Genomic DNA, 16,212 nt, shown 5'->3' with positions numbered 1-16,212 from the left:
GAAATCAATACCCAGAAAATGTTTGAGTTGTCCTAAATCTTTCATTTGGAACCTTTCTGCCAGCATCTCTTTCACCTCTTTCAAAACATCTTCATTGCTGGCTGCAATGATCAAGTCATCGACCCATATGATTATTATCATTACCTTGCCGTGTTTTGATTTTCCCTTGTCTTCTTTGTATGTGTAACACACAGAACCGCATTTTTGCATTCTGGACACATTTGGCTTCTTGTCTGTTAACAGCTGGTAAGGAGTCTGTCCTGTACGTCTGTTAAAACATCGGTTGCGTACCATTGCTGCAATTTGCACAACGTAGTGCCATAGGTATTTTGGTAGCCCACTTTCGACTCTCATGCATCTGCCCATTTCGAAAAGTGTACGCCAACCTCTTTCAGCAGTTCCATTCTGGTGTGGGGAATAGGGTGGCTGACGTTTCACGTCTTAACCTGTTTTTCCTCAAGAGTGCTTGGAACTCCTTGCACATATATTCAGTCCCGTTGTCGGATCTAATGCACGCCACTTTCCCACATGGGGATATATCTGCAAGAAACGTTTCTGGAGCTTGTACAGTGCCGCTCTTCTGTTTCAGGAAATAGACAAATACAGCACCTGAGTAATCAGTCAGTCAGTGAATGACTGTACATATTTGTACCCTTCTAGTGAATTTGGAGATATTGGACCTGCAAGGTCTGTGTGTACCAGTTGTAATGGAGGCTCTGCTCTAGTATCAGGGTCTCTATTCCTAGTTTGGGCAAATTTCCCCCCAATACACACTTCACAGTCTTGTTCTGGCCTAGTTGTTTGGCCTTTGATCTGCATACCTTCTACCGCATTCTGCAGCTTGAGAACATCATCATAATTACAGTGGCCTAATATCTGATGCCACGTCTGAATGTCATGGCATGCATTACACTTGTCCGTAGACTCACCCTCAGTATGCAAATAGAACAACTCGCTATATACATGAATGTGGAATTTCGTACCGTCTGTGGCTATCAGTCCTTTCCTTTGAAAAGGACCACCGCCCCCACTGGTAGTCGCCGCCTTCACCGAAAAGATGTCGTGTGGGTATGTTGGTATGAAGAGTGCATCTCTGAGTGTCACCTTGTGTCGCTGTCCTCTGCCGTCAATCAGGTAAAACTCAGCATTACCTCTTTTCTGAGCGACTACGCCACACCTGCTGCCATCTGCCAACTCGACGCTGTGCTTTTCTGGTCGGAACGTGCTGTCAAAATCCTTGAACTTGGTCACGTCGGTGATGATATGAGATGTAGCTCCTGTGTCCACCATCGGGCCTTCCTCCTGGATGCTGTGCGCCGTCTGCTTCTGGGTACCAGTCTGTCCATTTCTCAACTTCTTCTGAGATTTTACCCACACCGTCCTGTTTGTCTTTATCTTTACGCCTGCACGCGGAGTCTTTGTGTGTGTCATTTTTGCAACGACTGCACCATGTCTTTTGTCGGCACACTTTTGCCCGGTGTCCTTTGACGCCACACTTGAAGCACTCCGTCTCTGTGTCTTCTTTGTTTCGAACACGTGCGCTGATTTTGGCGGGACGACATCCGGCTCTTCCTTAGGTCTTCATTACTCTATCACTTGACTCCGCCGCAGTTATCTTCTCTGTCTCCTCAAAACCTCTTAGCTTAGTTTGGAAGTCTGCAAACGTGACGGATCCGTCATGCTATTTAGCTCTTCTTGCTAAGTAGCTTTTCCTTAGCACGCCGCCCGCGAATTCTCTACACGATGGAAACTGACAAACTTTTCTTCCAAATGGCTCCTGGGCCCGTAACCTGTTAAGTTTGTTGCGGCTGAACGTTCCATTGGGAGGATTCGCGACGGATGCAATGAACGTCTTCGGCCAAACTTGGCGTATTTATTGCAAACAACACAGAGAGCACAAAATGCAGCCGCTCCAACAGACTCGCTCTCTCTCTTGATAAGGAGCAAAAAGAAGTGTGTGATGGTCGACGCGTGCCCAAGCCCCATAGTCGGTGTTCCAGCGCCTCACAGTCGTACAGGCACAGCATTGCAACCGAAGACATCAGTATTCCCCGAACAATGTTGAACTTCACCAAGACGGCACCGTTAGTGATTGCCGAGCGCTTGAGGTTTCATAAGAGGAACCAGTCGAGGGACGAGAGTCCGTGTCGCAGCACATTGCCGAGCTTCGGAGACTCGCGGAGCACTTTCAGTTTGGAGAGGGACGATCTGACGCGCTCCGTGACCGTTTCGTCTGTGAACTGGACAACGGGCACACACAGGAACGCCTTCTAACGGAGGACAAGCTTACCTTGAATCGAGCACTGGAAATCGCCATATCAGCGGAGATAGCAGCAAAGGATGCAACAGACTTACAAGGTCAAAATTCAGCAACATGCTCTGTGTTTGAGATGCACACCAAACAGCGCGATGCCAAATTGAAGCCCTGTTTTGGACGCGGCAAGAAGTCACATGACCCTGATGAGTCTTGGTTTAAGGAAAAAGACTGCCGTAAATGTAATAAAAGGGGAAACATACAGAAAATGTGTCAATCAAAACCCAGTCATGCAAGTGCCAAAAGCGGACAAAGAGTATGTAATGTGGACAAATGGACTCCAGTTCAAATGAAGAGGAATTGTCTAGCCTATAGATTTACATGCTACAGGAGAGGACGCGGATGTGATGTGGCTGCCACCTAGAGTCAATGGCGTGCCATTACGAATGGAATTGGACACAGCTACGTCATATCCTTGAAAGACTACAAGAAACATTTCCACAGAAATGAAGATGTCACGTACTGGAGTGAAACTGAAGACATAGACTGGTCACAAAGTCTCACCATTGGGAAAACTCAAGGTAAAAGTCAAATATGAAAAACACATCTGTAACCTTGAGCTATTTGTACTAAAATACGGAGGTGTTCCCCTATTTGGACGACGATGGCTAAGACAAATCAAACGGAACCGGCGTGAGATCCGTTGTATGAAGATTGCCTCCAAGCAGCATGCAGATGCACAATTGGCACACATGCTCGACAAACATCTTAACATGTTCAGCGAAGGCGTAGGAACAATGAAAAACATAAATGATTTCAGATGAAGTATTGGCACACTATGATCCAAACTTGCCACTGAGATGAGCGTGTGACGCATCGCCATTATGGAATTGGCGCCGTCGTATCTCACCAAACGAATGATGGCTCAGAGCGTCCTATTGCCGAACGCAACTATGCTCAAATAGACAGACAAGCGTCGCGCCTAATGAGGGCTGTGAAAAAGTTCAACCGATACATCACTTTGATCACGGGTCACCAACCATTACTTTCCCTCTTGTGTCCGTGCAAAGGCGTTCCTGCTATGGCTGCAGCGCGTGTGCAACGTTGGGCTTTATTCCTCGGAGCTCACATGCGCCACCATCGAATATAACGGAAGCAAGTCACATGGAAATGCAGAGGGATTGTCCCGCCTTCCACAACCACTGTCCGAGAAGGCCGCAGACCCTGCTTTGAGCATTCGCGTGGTACAAATGGAACCTCTTCCCGTCACAAGCGCACAACTAAGCAGGGCAACAAGAAATGACCCCTTGCTGGCCCGTGTTTATGACTTCACCGTAAATGGATGGCCGGCACATTGTGATGAAGAACTGTCCCAATATTTTTCCAGGAACAATCCACTTACTGCGTGTCAAGGCTGTATCCTGTAGGGATCGCGTGTTATCGTGCTTGCTTCTTTGCACGATGGACATATGGGTGTAGTCAAAATGAAAAGTCTTGCAAGAAGTATGCAGAAGAAGTATGTAAACCACGGGCTATTTATGGTGGCCTGGCCTTGATAAACAAACTGAAGATCTCGTCAAGTCGTGCACAGGTTGTCATGGAACCCAACGTCTACCCCAACTTGCACCCGTTCACACATGGGAATGGCCAGTGGCTCCCTGGCAGCGCATACACGTGGATTATGCGGGAGCCTTCATGGACCAAATGTTTCTCATTGTTGTTGACGCCCACTCAAAGTGGCCTGAAGTCTTTGCTGTAAAGAAAGCTACTTCCGCAAAGTCTACTAACCTGCTGCAAATGCTTTTCGCCCGGACAGGTTTCCCTCGGCAACCAGTAAGTGACAATGGTGCCCAATTTACCAGTGAGGACTTCCAGACTGTCCACTGATAGTGTAGTGGTACACACGCCTGAGTTGTGTGCGGGCAGCGTGGGATCGATTCCCGCTCAGTGACAGTGTCTATGTGTGCCCTGCGACTGGCTGGCGACCAGTTCGGGGTGTAGTCTGCCTTCGCCCGTTGACGGCTGGGATAGGCTCCAGCAACTCCCCGCGACCCTGTATAGGAGAAGCGGTTTGGAAGATGACATGACATGACTTCCAGACTTTCCTTAAGGGCAATGGCGTAAGGCACATCACTTCTGCTCCTCACCGCCCAGCTCCGAATGGACTGGCTGAGCGTTTTGTTCAAACCTTCAAGCAGTCCGTGAAATCAAGCAAGAAGTGCCTCTGCGACAGAAAATTGCAAACTTTCTGACGGCCTACAGAAACACGGCGCAGCGCACGCCACAACTGGTCACTCACCTGCAAAGTTGTTCATGGCAAGAAATCTAAGGTCACGCCTGGATTTAATGAAGCCGGACATCCGCAAACATGTCCAAGAAAAACATTATTCACCAACTCAGTTGCAGCGAAAATTGAGAAGGAAATTGAAGTTGGTCCTTGCCAGAGATGACCGGAATCACAGCGACAAGTGGCAGTCTGCTGCGATTCTATCACAAACAGGAGCGCTCTCGTACACTGTGAGTGTAGAGCCTGATGTCGTACTCCGAAGGCACGTTGACCAGCTCTTGGATGCATCAAATGGAGAAGCCAGTACAAAGGCTGCCACTCCAACTGGAAGGGAGGAATTGTTATGGATTTGCTCTCGGCAATCATACAATCCAGGGGGACTACTTTTTGTTATTGTAGGATACCACCCAGTGTGTTGCCTTTGCGGAGTGACATTAAAAATTGTATTGTGGCACCCGTTCAGTCAGGAGAGTACTGCAAATTACGAATTGGTGCTTTGCCATTTTTAGAAAGGTTATGTAAGTGATAAACATAACAAATTCAAACCTGCTCGTCTTCGAAGGGTTCCCCAGCACACAAAAATACTTCAATCAAAATAAACTATGATGACTACCCCTATACAATACTTTCTATGTTCTATGTCGATGTTTAACAACGATAACATGAATATTACAAACAGCTACTGGGCATAGCATTCTGATACAGGTGTATAAAGAATTATTGCAAGTTTCTTCTTAGAATGCAACAACCTGACATGACTTTTTAGTCCCATCCTTTTGTCAACAGAAAATGTCCAGTGGCGATAATGACGCTCTCATCCAAAGATTGAGAGCCAAAATAAGATCAAGGAAAAAAGGTGTACTGGGTGGAACTCCAGGTGCGCTCCAAAACCATGATGACCGAATGGCAAGACATAAAAAAGTTTCAGCAGAAAAGACCCGCGGGAAGATTGAAATAGGATGGCAGCATTCTAATGGCAATGAATACCATCAAGTGAGGACAAGCAATGGTGGAGGAACAAGGCATGCCGTTATGGAGCAAACAGCAACTGTTGCTCAGATGTTGGGGTTGGGAAAAGAGCTATTTGTCCCAGATGGAAGCTCAACCAAAGGACCAGTTGGTGACATCTGTGATTTTAAAAGAAATCAGATTGCTTTCAATGAAACGATTGGCAGACTCTATGAAAAAAAAACAACAACAAAAAACTGAAGCTGCTTACATTTGCACAAAAGAAGATCCTTCAACATGTCAAGTGGATGAATGCAGTGAGAGAACACGGTGAGAGAACTTTCACAGTTGATTGAAGATGGACCTCCCCTTGATGCGGATGATATCCATAGAAATGTACCGGATCATGGACACTCGTCTGACAGTGACAGAGGCGAACAGGTTTGTGACAGCGGGTACAATATTTATGTTGGATTGAAGTCAAACACGAGTGAAGTCATTTTGCTCGTTCAAAAAACAAAAATATTGTGCCAACAATGAACATGTTTGCTAAAAAAATGCATCACAAAGACACAGGGGAAATTCACGACATCCTACTCTCTATTGTTTGCACACCATTTAATGAGTGTGTTCATTGCATTCGTTGCAGATTGTGCATTTGCAAACAAGGTTCAAAAAACAGAGAGGAATTTCTGAGACTGGGACAGCAGAAGGGGCAGGAAAGTCTCAACCGTCTCCCTCAACCCCAACAGCAAATAATGAAACAGACATTGGCCAGGGGCAGGACACCGACTTAAGTGAACAGGATGCAGTTTGGATTCATCGCCAAAGATTTCCCTGATGCTTGCTTTGAAATTATTGACATGACCAGAGCCGTTCCAAATGGCTCGGGGATCGGGGGTGTTGGAGAATCAGCATTATTCATTCATTCATTCATTCATTCACATATCTAAAACAAACCTCCTGAGAATTGCTTAAACGGTCAATTCCGTTTCAACACAACTCAAAACATCATTTCAGAAATACTTATTATTCAATAATCGAAAGCAACTCACTTGATTGTTAATCTTAAACTGCAATTTGCATTTGACTATTTACCGTAGTTTGTTGGTTCTTGGGAGGTGGGGGCCAGGCGCTTATAGGTATTATTTTGATCGGCACACAAATGTGCTCAAATTTCATTTCACATTTCACCTCAGCTACGTTGACTAAAGACAATTTTTGTTTTATTCTTACATGACGGTGGAACAATTGGTTTCCAGCAAGACTTGCTCTCAATTTCAAGCAGTCAGCTGTCCCCTCCAACCTCACCTGACAACCTAGGAGATCCAAGGAGCACACGGCGTGCATCGAGTCGTAGGATAAAAGTTGTTGATGATCTTTTGTTTGTGTTTATGGACAGCGGCGTAATGGAATTCAATTTAGAGATTTAAGTTGGTCAATGACAAAGCTATTGATGATGCGGGTGTGTCAAGGGAGGGTTACACTGCGTTCTGGGAACAATTTCTTCAACAGTGTCAAGGGGAAACAGAGCCGGTTCCAAGGCTGAGACCAGATTTCTGTGAGGCTGACTGGCAAGCGGTTGGGCGGATCTGGGTGAAAGGATTATGAGACCGTGGTGTTATGCCAGTGAGGCTGTCACAGGTTGTCATGTTAGCCTGCATCCATGACGTCGACTCAGTTGATGTAGACATTCTGATATCATCATTCTTGAACTACCTTCCTCCCATTGAGAGATCAGCAGTTGAGAAAGGCCTCCAGGGCACAATGGAGGAAAGTGATGAAGAGGACTTGCTAGACGTATTTACAAGGATGGGTTCCCACTTCCTCCTCCTAAACTTGGCCTTTTTGTCAGGTAAATTGATGTTTGTATCGTTTTTACTGGCACTGATCAACTTTGAGGAGGATGGGATCAACCCTGGCACACACACACACACACACACACAAAAAATACAAATGTCCTGAATTGCTTTGCGGCATACTCACTTCCTCCTTTCGCTATAAGGACATAAATCGAACGTCTACGCGCTATTACTGGTGTCTCACGGCAGAAGCCCCAATACAAACAAAGAAATCAAAGTATTGTTTGAACAAAATTGGATTCATTACCTCATTGCACACAGCCACTTTAAATAGAAATGTAATTCCGTCCAACTTGCAGGCCAGCGAGAGCTCAGGATATCTCGACACAACGCGCTGGCACGCATGGGTAATGTGGTTGAGTTTTGTCAAAACACTACAGCTTTTGTCCACATGGTGCCGCCACCATCAACAAAAACTGACATATGACATATAGGATCAGAGAGGGGAAAAGGTCCTACAGGAAGAGGATGGAGGAGCAGCTGCTGCAGAATAACGCCAGGGGAGTCTGGAGGGGCCTGAAGACCATCTCTGGCCACGGACAACCCAAGACCCGGACTGGGGGGGACCTGCAGTGGGCAAATGAGCTGAACCTCTTTTTCAATAGGTTCGATCAGATGCCTGCCTCCACTCAGTCTCTCCTGCTGCAGCCTCCACCTACTCCTCCTGCTGGGCGTGTCACCCCCTCCCCCCTTTTCTCCACAGTCTCCAGCTCCCAGCTACACCAGACAGCCACCACTCCCTCCTGCCCAGCCTGGGCCTTCACAACATCTCAGGTGAGGAACCAGCTGAAGAAGATGAAGGCGAGGAAGGCAGCGGGTCCAGATGGCATCAGCCCCCAGCTCCTCAAATCCTGCGCAGACCAGCTGTGTGGAATTGTCCAGCACATGTTCAACCTGAGCCTGAAGCTGGGCAGGGTCCCCCAGCTATGGAAAACATCCTGCCTGGTCCCGGTGCCAAAGACCCCCCACCCCGAAGGAGCTCAACAGCTTCAGACCAGTGGCGCTGACGTCTCACCTGATGAAGACCCTGGAGAGACTGGTCCTTGTCCACCTGCGCCCCCTGGTGAGCTCCTCAATGGACCCACTCCAGTTCGCATATCAGCCTGGCATCAGTGTGGATGATGCCATCATCTACCTCCTCCACACTTCACTCTCCCACCTGGAGAAGGCGGGGAGCACTGTGAGGATCATGTTCTTTGATTTCTCCAGTGCTTTCAACACCATCCAGCCTACCCTACTGGGAGACAAGCTGGAGCGGGCGGGGGTGGCCCACCACCTCACCACATGGATCCAGGACTACCTCACAAACCGGCCACAGTATGTGAGGACACAGGACTGTGTGTCTGACGTGCTCCTCTGTAGCACGGGGGCCCCACAGGGAACTGTCTTGGTTCCCTTCCTGTTCATCCTCTACACCTCGGACTTCAACTACAACACCCCTACCAGTCACCTGCAGAAGTTCTCTGACGACTCTGCGATCGTCGGCCTCATCACAGGCGGAGATGATCGGGAGTACAGAGAACTTACTCAGGGTTTTGTGGACTGGTGCCAGCAGAACCGCCTCCTGATCAATGCGGGGAAATCCAAAGAAATGGTGGTGGATTTCGGTAGGCGCCAGTACTCTTCACCTGCACCAGTGAATATCCGGGGAACAGATGTTGAGAGAGTCTCAATTTACAAGTACCTGGGCGTTCATCTGAACAATAAACTGGACTGGTGCGACAACACAGACGCCCTCTATAGGAAGAGTCAGAGCAGACTCTTCCTACTCAGGAGACTGAGGTCTTTTGGGGTTCAGGGGACACTCCTCAGGAACTTTTATGACTCGGTAGTTGCATCGGTCATCTTCCAGGGAGCGGTCACCTGGGCAGGCGGCGTCTCGGCCCGGGACAAGAAGCGGCTGGACAAACTGCTCAGGAGGGTCGGCTCTGTCCTGGGCTGCTCCCTGGACTCTGTGGACTCGGTGGGGGACAGGAGGATGTTGGCCAAGCTGTCATCAATGCTGGGCAACCCGGACCACCCCCTCCAGGGCACCCTAACAGCACTCCACAGCACCTTCAGTGACAGACTGTTACACCCTCGCTGTGCCAAGGAGAGATTCCGCCGTTCCTTCTTGCCAGCTGCTGTCAGACTCTTTAACAAGAACATTGTGTAGTCTCTACAAACTGGCGGACATTAGTGCAACTGTGCAGTCCTGCACCTGAGCTCGTATCGTGCAATACCCAATATTCCCCAATACTGTAATACCGTGCAATACTCAACATTCCCCACTACTGTTAGTCTAGTTTTAGTTTTATCCAATGCTGTCACTTACATTTCACTACAGCACTGCAGCACTGTCACTTACTTAGAGTAGTTTTTCCTCTGTACTATGTACAGGCCGAAATGAGTGTTCCTCATATTTTTTATGTAGATGTAGGTTGGTGTGTATATACATGTGTATATACACATGTTACTGCGTATATTTACATATCCTAAATGTTTGCCGTCAATGTTATACATTAATGGCCACATTATGCCGCCGCCCCTGTGTGACCTATATCTTTGCTGCTGTAACAATGAAAATTTCCCCACTGTGGGATCAATAAAGGCATTCTTATCTTGTCTTATCTTGTGACACAGTGTTGCTTTATTATATATTATTTTTCTTCCTGATTGTGTTTTTGAATTTAAATGATCATTTCATGGTTATTTTTGCATATTTGTGAATTTAATCTCAATGAGTCATTTGTATGTATTAATATTCAGTCATTTCCTGCGTAATGGGCGCACTCTGCTTCCGTCACGCCCGTTGGGCTTCCTTAGCGACTTCCTTCTTCCCTCACAATTCGATGACAATTGCTGAGAGGAACGGAGCACTGCGTGCTTGCAAGCTGGCAGATTTGACAGTGTGTCTATATTTTCTTCTACAGAGTGCTGAGGAAAATAAATGGTGAAAAACAGTCCATTGAGTGCCCTTGAGGGAACCCTTCACACACACACACGCCTGTTACAATAGGAAGGAAAAATACTTTCACCAACAGTTCGTCTTTCTGGTCCCTGAGAACAATGCTTCCGACTTACAGCGTTGCGGCGATGGCCTCTCTGAGGTGCAACTACAAGTTCACAGCCTGATACGGAGCTTTTGGTAGGGTCAGATCGGACTGTGCCATTAAGAAAGTATTGGAGATAGAGCGTGCTTGCTTTTTATTATCGAATTGCGAAGCGACTGGCAACATACAGCAGCGGCAAAACACGGAAGTAAGTCAAAGGCTTCCTCGACATACACAGTCAGCATGGAGCAACAGCACCACCCATTGGCAAAATGACGATACTACAACAGAAAGCACGCAGTGCAAATACATCCGGATCGCAAGGCATGGTCAAACGAAAGACACACTGGTTTTTGCACAGTTGAGCTTGTCCATTGTCAACTGCGGAGAGGAAGTCCCTTGTCACATCAAGTTCAGGTAAAGTATACATCATGTTGGGCCGACCACTGGGGACTTTTATGTTCTTTGAGGGCCTGTTGAGATGGCCTTTCCAAATTTGGGCAGTGTCATCCAACTCGTCCTGTTGAAAATAATACAGAAATAGATTTAGGTAGAGCTGCACAGTTATATCAACTTTAATGAGCAAGAAATTAGAGCATAAAGCCGCTTTTCTCTCTCTATTCCCTCCTTTGTCTTATTTGTCTCACTTCTCTCCTCTCATGTTCCCTCCCCTCATCTTACGCTCATCTTTTCCTCTCCCCCACCTTTCCTTCATCTCTGTGTACCTGGCTCATTTTATCTTCACCTTGTGCCCTCCCCTCACTGTCTCCTTTGCCCTATTTGTTCTCTATTACTTCTTTCATATCCCTGTCCACCTTGCCATGAACGCACTCTCACGTACACAAACACACATTTAATAAATCTACAGCAGAATGTATTAGGTAGCTCACGTGAATAAATCCCATGCAACAAAATTGGAGGAGGCTTTTGTCCAGAAAGCCACCATCAAAGAAGCCATTGTCTCTGAGGTCTTTGAAGAGTGATAACCCGAACTCCACGCACTGGCTGCAAAGAAACCGCCGCCAATATTCAATTCTTTGATTGGCGGTGCTGGCTCCATCCAAGTAACTGTCAAGGGTGCTGCCTTGACTTCAAAAGTCATCATGAATTAAAACAAACATACCCTTAAACAATCATTACCAAAAATTGTTGGTTGATAATCCAATACTTTTCATTTTTGCTAAAACATCCGTTTTTTCGGGAGTGACATGTATCAATAAATATGAATAAATACATAAAATATAAATAAATAAAGACAATAAATGAACATAAAACACTATATACAATTGAGTTACTGCCCCACGAGGATAGTTGGATTTTGTCAAAGTATTCAATAAGAGGAAAGATCTCAGCTTTAGCTGTTATTGCAGCAATATTTGAGAGCATGTAACAAAAGCGACTCCTGTTTGCATTTGCACTTTAGAGCTAGATGATTAATTTTCCTGCAGTCTGATCGATAACAAAACATTTTGAAAGCTGAAAAAATTACATTAGGTATTTTTTTAATATTCAAAAGTTAGCAAAAATCTCGTCTCGGTATCGCGGACTCAATGTCGTGAGACATCTCGTCTCGTGGGATTTTTGTCTCGTCCCATCCCTATTACTCTATTCAAAAATAAAAATCATATTATCACCACCGAAACCTATCTCTATGTTTCGGTAGTGACTGTCTCGGTTTGATTTTCCCCTTCAAATTAAGATAAAATATGAAATAGAATATTGTTAAAATCAGAAAGATCCATGCATGACAGATGTATCTAAGCATTATGTTATGTAAAACTGACTTTATTTAAAAATAAACATCATATTGTCATTAAAGAAACCATTATGTCAAAACCCAAGACCTTTCTGTATGTTTCGGTAGTGACTGTTTCAGTTTTATTTTTCCCTTCAAATCAAGATAAAATATGGAATGGAATATTGTTAAAGTCAGAAAGATCTATGTATGACATATGTATCAATGTATTATACTATTTGAAACTTACTTTATTCAAAAAGAAACATCATATTGTCATGTAGTGACCGTTTAGGTAGTGACGTTTTATGATCGTTGTTAACGATACTCAACAATGCTCGGCACAACGTGCCTACCACAGACAGTTTTGAGCATGTGTACAGAGATAGCAAACAGTACATTTAGCATTAAAATCAAAAGTGCTCATTTTATTGCCGAAATGAGGTGTTCGGTAGTGACGGTCCTTAAAACCACATGATGATTTTCAGACTTTGGAGGGCGCATAACTTAATAATGCTGCCAACTAATTACTCGCCATGTGCCCAGTGATGAACATGAAGGTAATGTCTCTTACTGGTGAAATTTCTGGGCATGTGGCTAAAACCAAGCCCTGCCTACAGACAAATACTCTTTGCGTCTCGGTAGTGACATGAAAAGTTGGGACAGGTTTTTTTACATAAAAACTTCTAATTTGGAAGAAAATCTACAAAATCAATGTGGATCATTCACCATACATTTAAAAGCAACCAAAATGTTCTATTAAAGTAAAGTATTTGGTAAATTGGCAAAAATATTCTACATTTTCTTTTCATGAATTAGTTAGAGATTGGGACAGCCAGCTCCCAATAGGAAGTGACATAGAAAAGAGGACTATTTATACATTCAGTTTAATAGTTTAATCTCAATTAATGCCTTGTGGTAAAATAGATCATAACAAGATATGACTAAATATGCAAGGTCTGAACACTTCATGTTTTTTTTTATGTACATCTTATTTTCATTGTGGGACAGCAATTTCAACCAAATCGGTAGAATGGCTCATAGAGCACATTTCATACACAAGGCAACTCAATGTGCCTCACACAAGCAAAGACAACACCGACAAGCATTGACAAACACAACAGTTAACAACATTTCAAAAGCAAAGTCGAGAAAACAAAAGCAACCAACAAAACTACAACATTTAAGCACATTAGCAGAAAACTTTAAAAACATTTAAAAGCAGAGAAATAAAAGTGGGTTTCTATATTGTATATAAAAGAATTTAAAAAAAAAAGAAGAGATTTGAAATTGTCTGGAGGACCTTAATCAAAGGTATGAGGAAAAAGCAAAGTTTTTAACCTGGATTTAAAAGCATTTACGCTCGGGGCTGACTTCACTTCACTCCACTAATTGACCCAAGTCTGCAGATCTCAGAGCCCTACAGGGTTTATATTCAATCAGCATTTCATTCATGTATTCAGGACCCAAACCATTCAGTGACTGATATACCAGTAGCAACATTTCAAAATCTATTCTACACGTGATTGGGAGCCAGTGTAAAGCCTTTAGGACTGGAGTAATATGCTCCGATCTCTTTGTTCTGGTAAGAACCCGAGCTGCAGCGTTCTGAATGAGCTGCAGCGTTCTGAATGAGCTGCAGCTGTTTGATGCTCTTTTGACAAAAGATAAGCAACGGGCAGCGAGGTTGCTAGCTGGCAAGGACCTCTACGTTTCGCGAGCGACTTGAGGAGTTGCCGTCCACACCAGCGGAGGGAACGTGCTTCACCAGGCGAATGCGCATTCTCAGCCCGGCAGCCACCAGATACGGTCACGAGCGAGCAAGCAGCCGTTCGTCACAGTCTGCAGGGGCAGGCTGTGGGCCTCGGCTGGACTGGTCAGCGACAAAATAGAATTCCAGCCCGTTTGACCTAGGCCTACGAAAATTGGCAGGCGCGTGCAGCACCCCGAGACGTACAAAAAAGGTCATCGCAGCCATTGTCTAAAGTGTACAGGAAGTGAGCGATGAATTTTTGAATGTCCGATTTTGGACCATTTTTGCACGTTTACAAGGTGCATACTTTTTCACCCACGTCCCAGAGGATTATTCCAATTGACTTCAAACTTCGGATATATCATCTTATAACCTGGGGCAACAACTGGGAAAATTATGGGGAGTTTTCGATAAACTATACGACGGGGGCGGGGCATCAAATTTGGCGTAGTTTTTTTCCTTCCCCATACAGAAGAAATACCTTAATAAATGCCCTGCACTTGCTCCAAAAAGATCCCAAATTTCACCTGTACGTAAAGAGTCGCACCCTGAAGACATCTATATGATAATATTCCATTATACATATAGCGCCACCTAGTGGCGACTAAAATGGTCATTTTTTACATTTCTATTTGCTGCAGGCAGCCCGTTGAACGAATCGAACTGAAAAGTTGTCGAAGGGCGTGGCTTTGACGGTGCCGCAAAGTCTGATTATACAACCTGACAATAAATACAGTTTTAACTTGACTCAGATCATCCAATCTTCTCGAAATGTTTCATATTTGATGATAGGCAAGGCCGGAAACATCTACCAACTAATTTCTCATCGTAGTGGTAGCGCCACCTAGTGGCGGAAGGTAATACATGTGTCTGTCTTTGATGTTTTTATCCTAGCGGGTTCATCGGGTCCACCTCATCTTTGCTCGGAAGAGTGTTGAGACCTTCCTGATATTAAAATACAAAATGTGTGATTTTTGGTGAAAAGCTGTTGCCATGGCAACACGCAGTTCGCCCAAAAAAACAACACTCATTTTGAGGGTCTGAACAAGCTTGAAATCTCACGAAACGAATTTATCAATATTTTTTTATTTTTTGGTGCAATTTTGAAAAAATGGCTCGCTAGCGCCCCCCCAGGGATTTTCCAAAATTCAGCCCCGGTTGTACTTTTCACCTAGATCGACGAAAATCCGGTGGTATATGTAACAGTTGAAGGCCTACAAAAATGTCTCTTGGAGCCATATGCTAAACCAAACAGGAAGTCGGCCATTTTGAGTTAAGTTTAAAGTATGAATTTGCTCTGATTACAATGGCTGCTGGAACTTGACCCACATGATCATTTTTCCTTTGAAAAACTACTGACATTTGATAAAAGTCGTATCCTGAAGACATCTCCGAACTTGTTTTTCATCGTATTGGTAGCGCCACCTACTGGCTAAAGGAAGTACATGTTTTTTTCTTTGATCTTTTTCTCCTCGCGAGTTAACCAGGTCGACCTCAGAATTGCTCGGAAGACTCTGCAGACCTTCCTGATGTTAAAATACGATATTTGTGATTTTTCGTTAAAAGCTGTCGCCATGGCAACGGGCTGTCCGTAAATAAAACTGCGCTGATTTTGACGGTCTAAACATGCATGAAATATCCCGAAACCTTGCACACACATCAGGCCCGGTGAAATCATCTTTTTTTTGTTGTTTTACGTCGCAATTGTTGAAAAAATGGCTCGCTAGCGGCCCCTAGAATTATTTAAAAAATCAGCCACGGTTGTACGTTTCAACCAATAACAACGAAAATTTCGTGGAATATGTAACAGGCCAAGACCTACAAAAAAAGGCTCTTGTAGCCACGTGCTAACCCTAACAGGAAGTCCGCCGTTTTGAATTTACTTGACAATTCGGCATCACATTGACTTTAAAAGCAGCTGTAATGTGATCCACATGATAATATCTTGTCCAAATTTCACACATTCCATGAGAGTCTAAACCTGAAGACATCTACAAACTAACTTTTCATCATAGTGGTCGTGCCGCCTACTGGCTAAATTAAGTACATTTGGAAGTACATGTTTAATTCTTTCATGTTTCTCCCCTGGCAGGTTAGCCGGCTCTTGCTCGGAAGATGATGTTAAAACACAAAGTTTGAGATTTTTCGCAGAAAGCTGTTGCCATGGTAACGCCCAGTTTCCAATAACACAAAGCTGCTTTTGAGAATGTACACATGCACGAAAACCCATGAAACTTTGCACACATAGAAGTCTTGGTAAATTAATCAATAATGAATTATTCAATTGTGCAATCTTTAAAAGTTGGCTCGCTACCGCCCCCTAGAAAATTCATAAATAGTG

At 44.7% G+C, this 16,212-nt stretch overlaps 2 pseudogenes; both read left to right on the top strand.

Moving 5' to 3' along the window:
* The first annotated feature begins 2,058 nt into the window (after positions 1–2,058).
* Positions 2,059–6,474, top strand: LOC147132635 (uncharacterized; annotated as a pseudogene).
* Positions 6,475–6,739: 265 nt separating this feature from the next.
* Positions 6,740–15,968, top strand: LOC147132634 (uncharacterized; annotated as a pseudogene).
* The last annotated feature ends 244 nt before the right edge of the window (positions 15,969–16,212 follow it).

Source organism: Filicampus tigris, chromosome 18 (assembly GCF_054856515.1).
Source record: "Filicampus tigris isolate MCC_2025a chromosome 18, RoL_Ftig_1.0, whole genome shotgun sequence".
NCBI classification, from domain to species: domain Eukaryota; kingdom Metazoa; phylum Chordata; class Actinopteri; order Syngnathiformes; family Syngnathidae; genus Filicampus; species Filicampus tigris.
The sequence above is the reverse complement of the archived record's forward strand: the minus strand, read 5'-3'. Positions and strand labels throughout refer to the sequence as shown.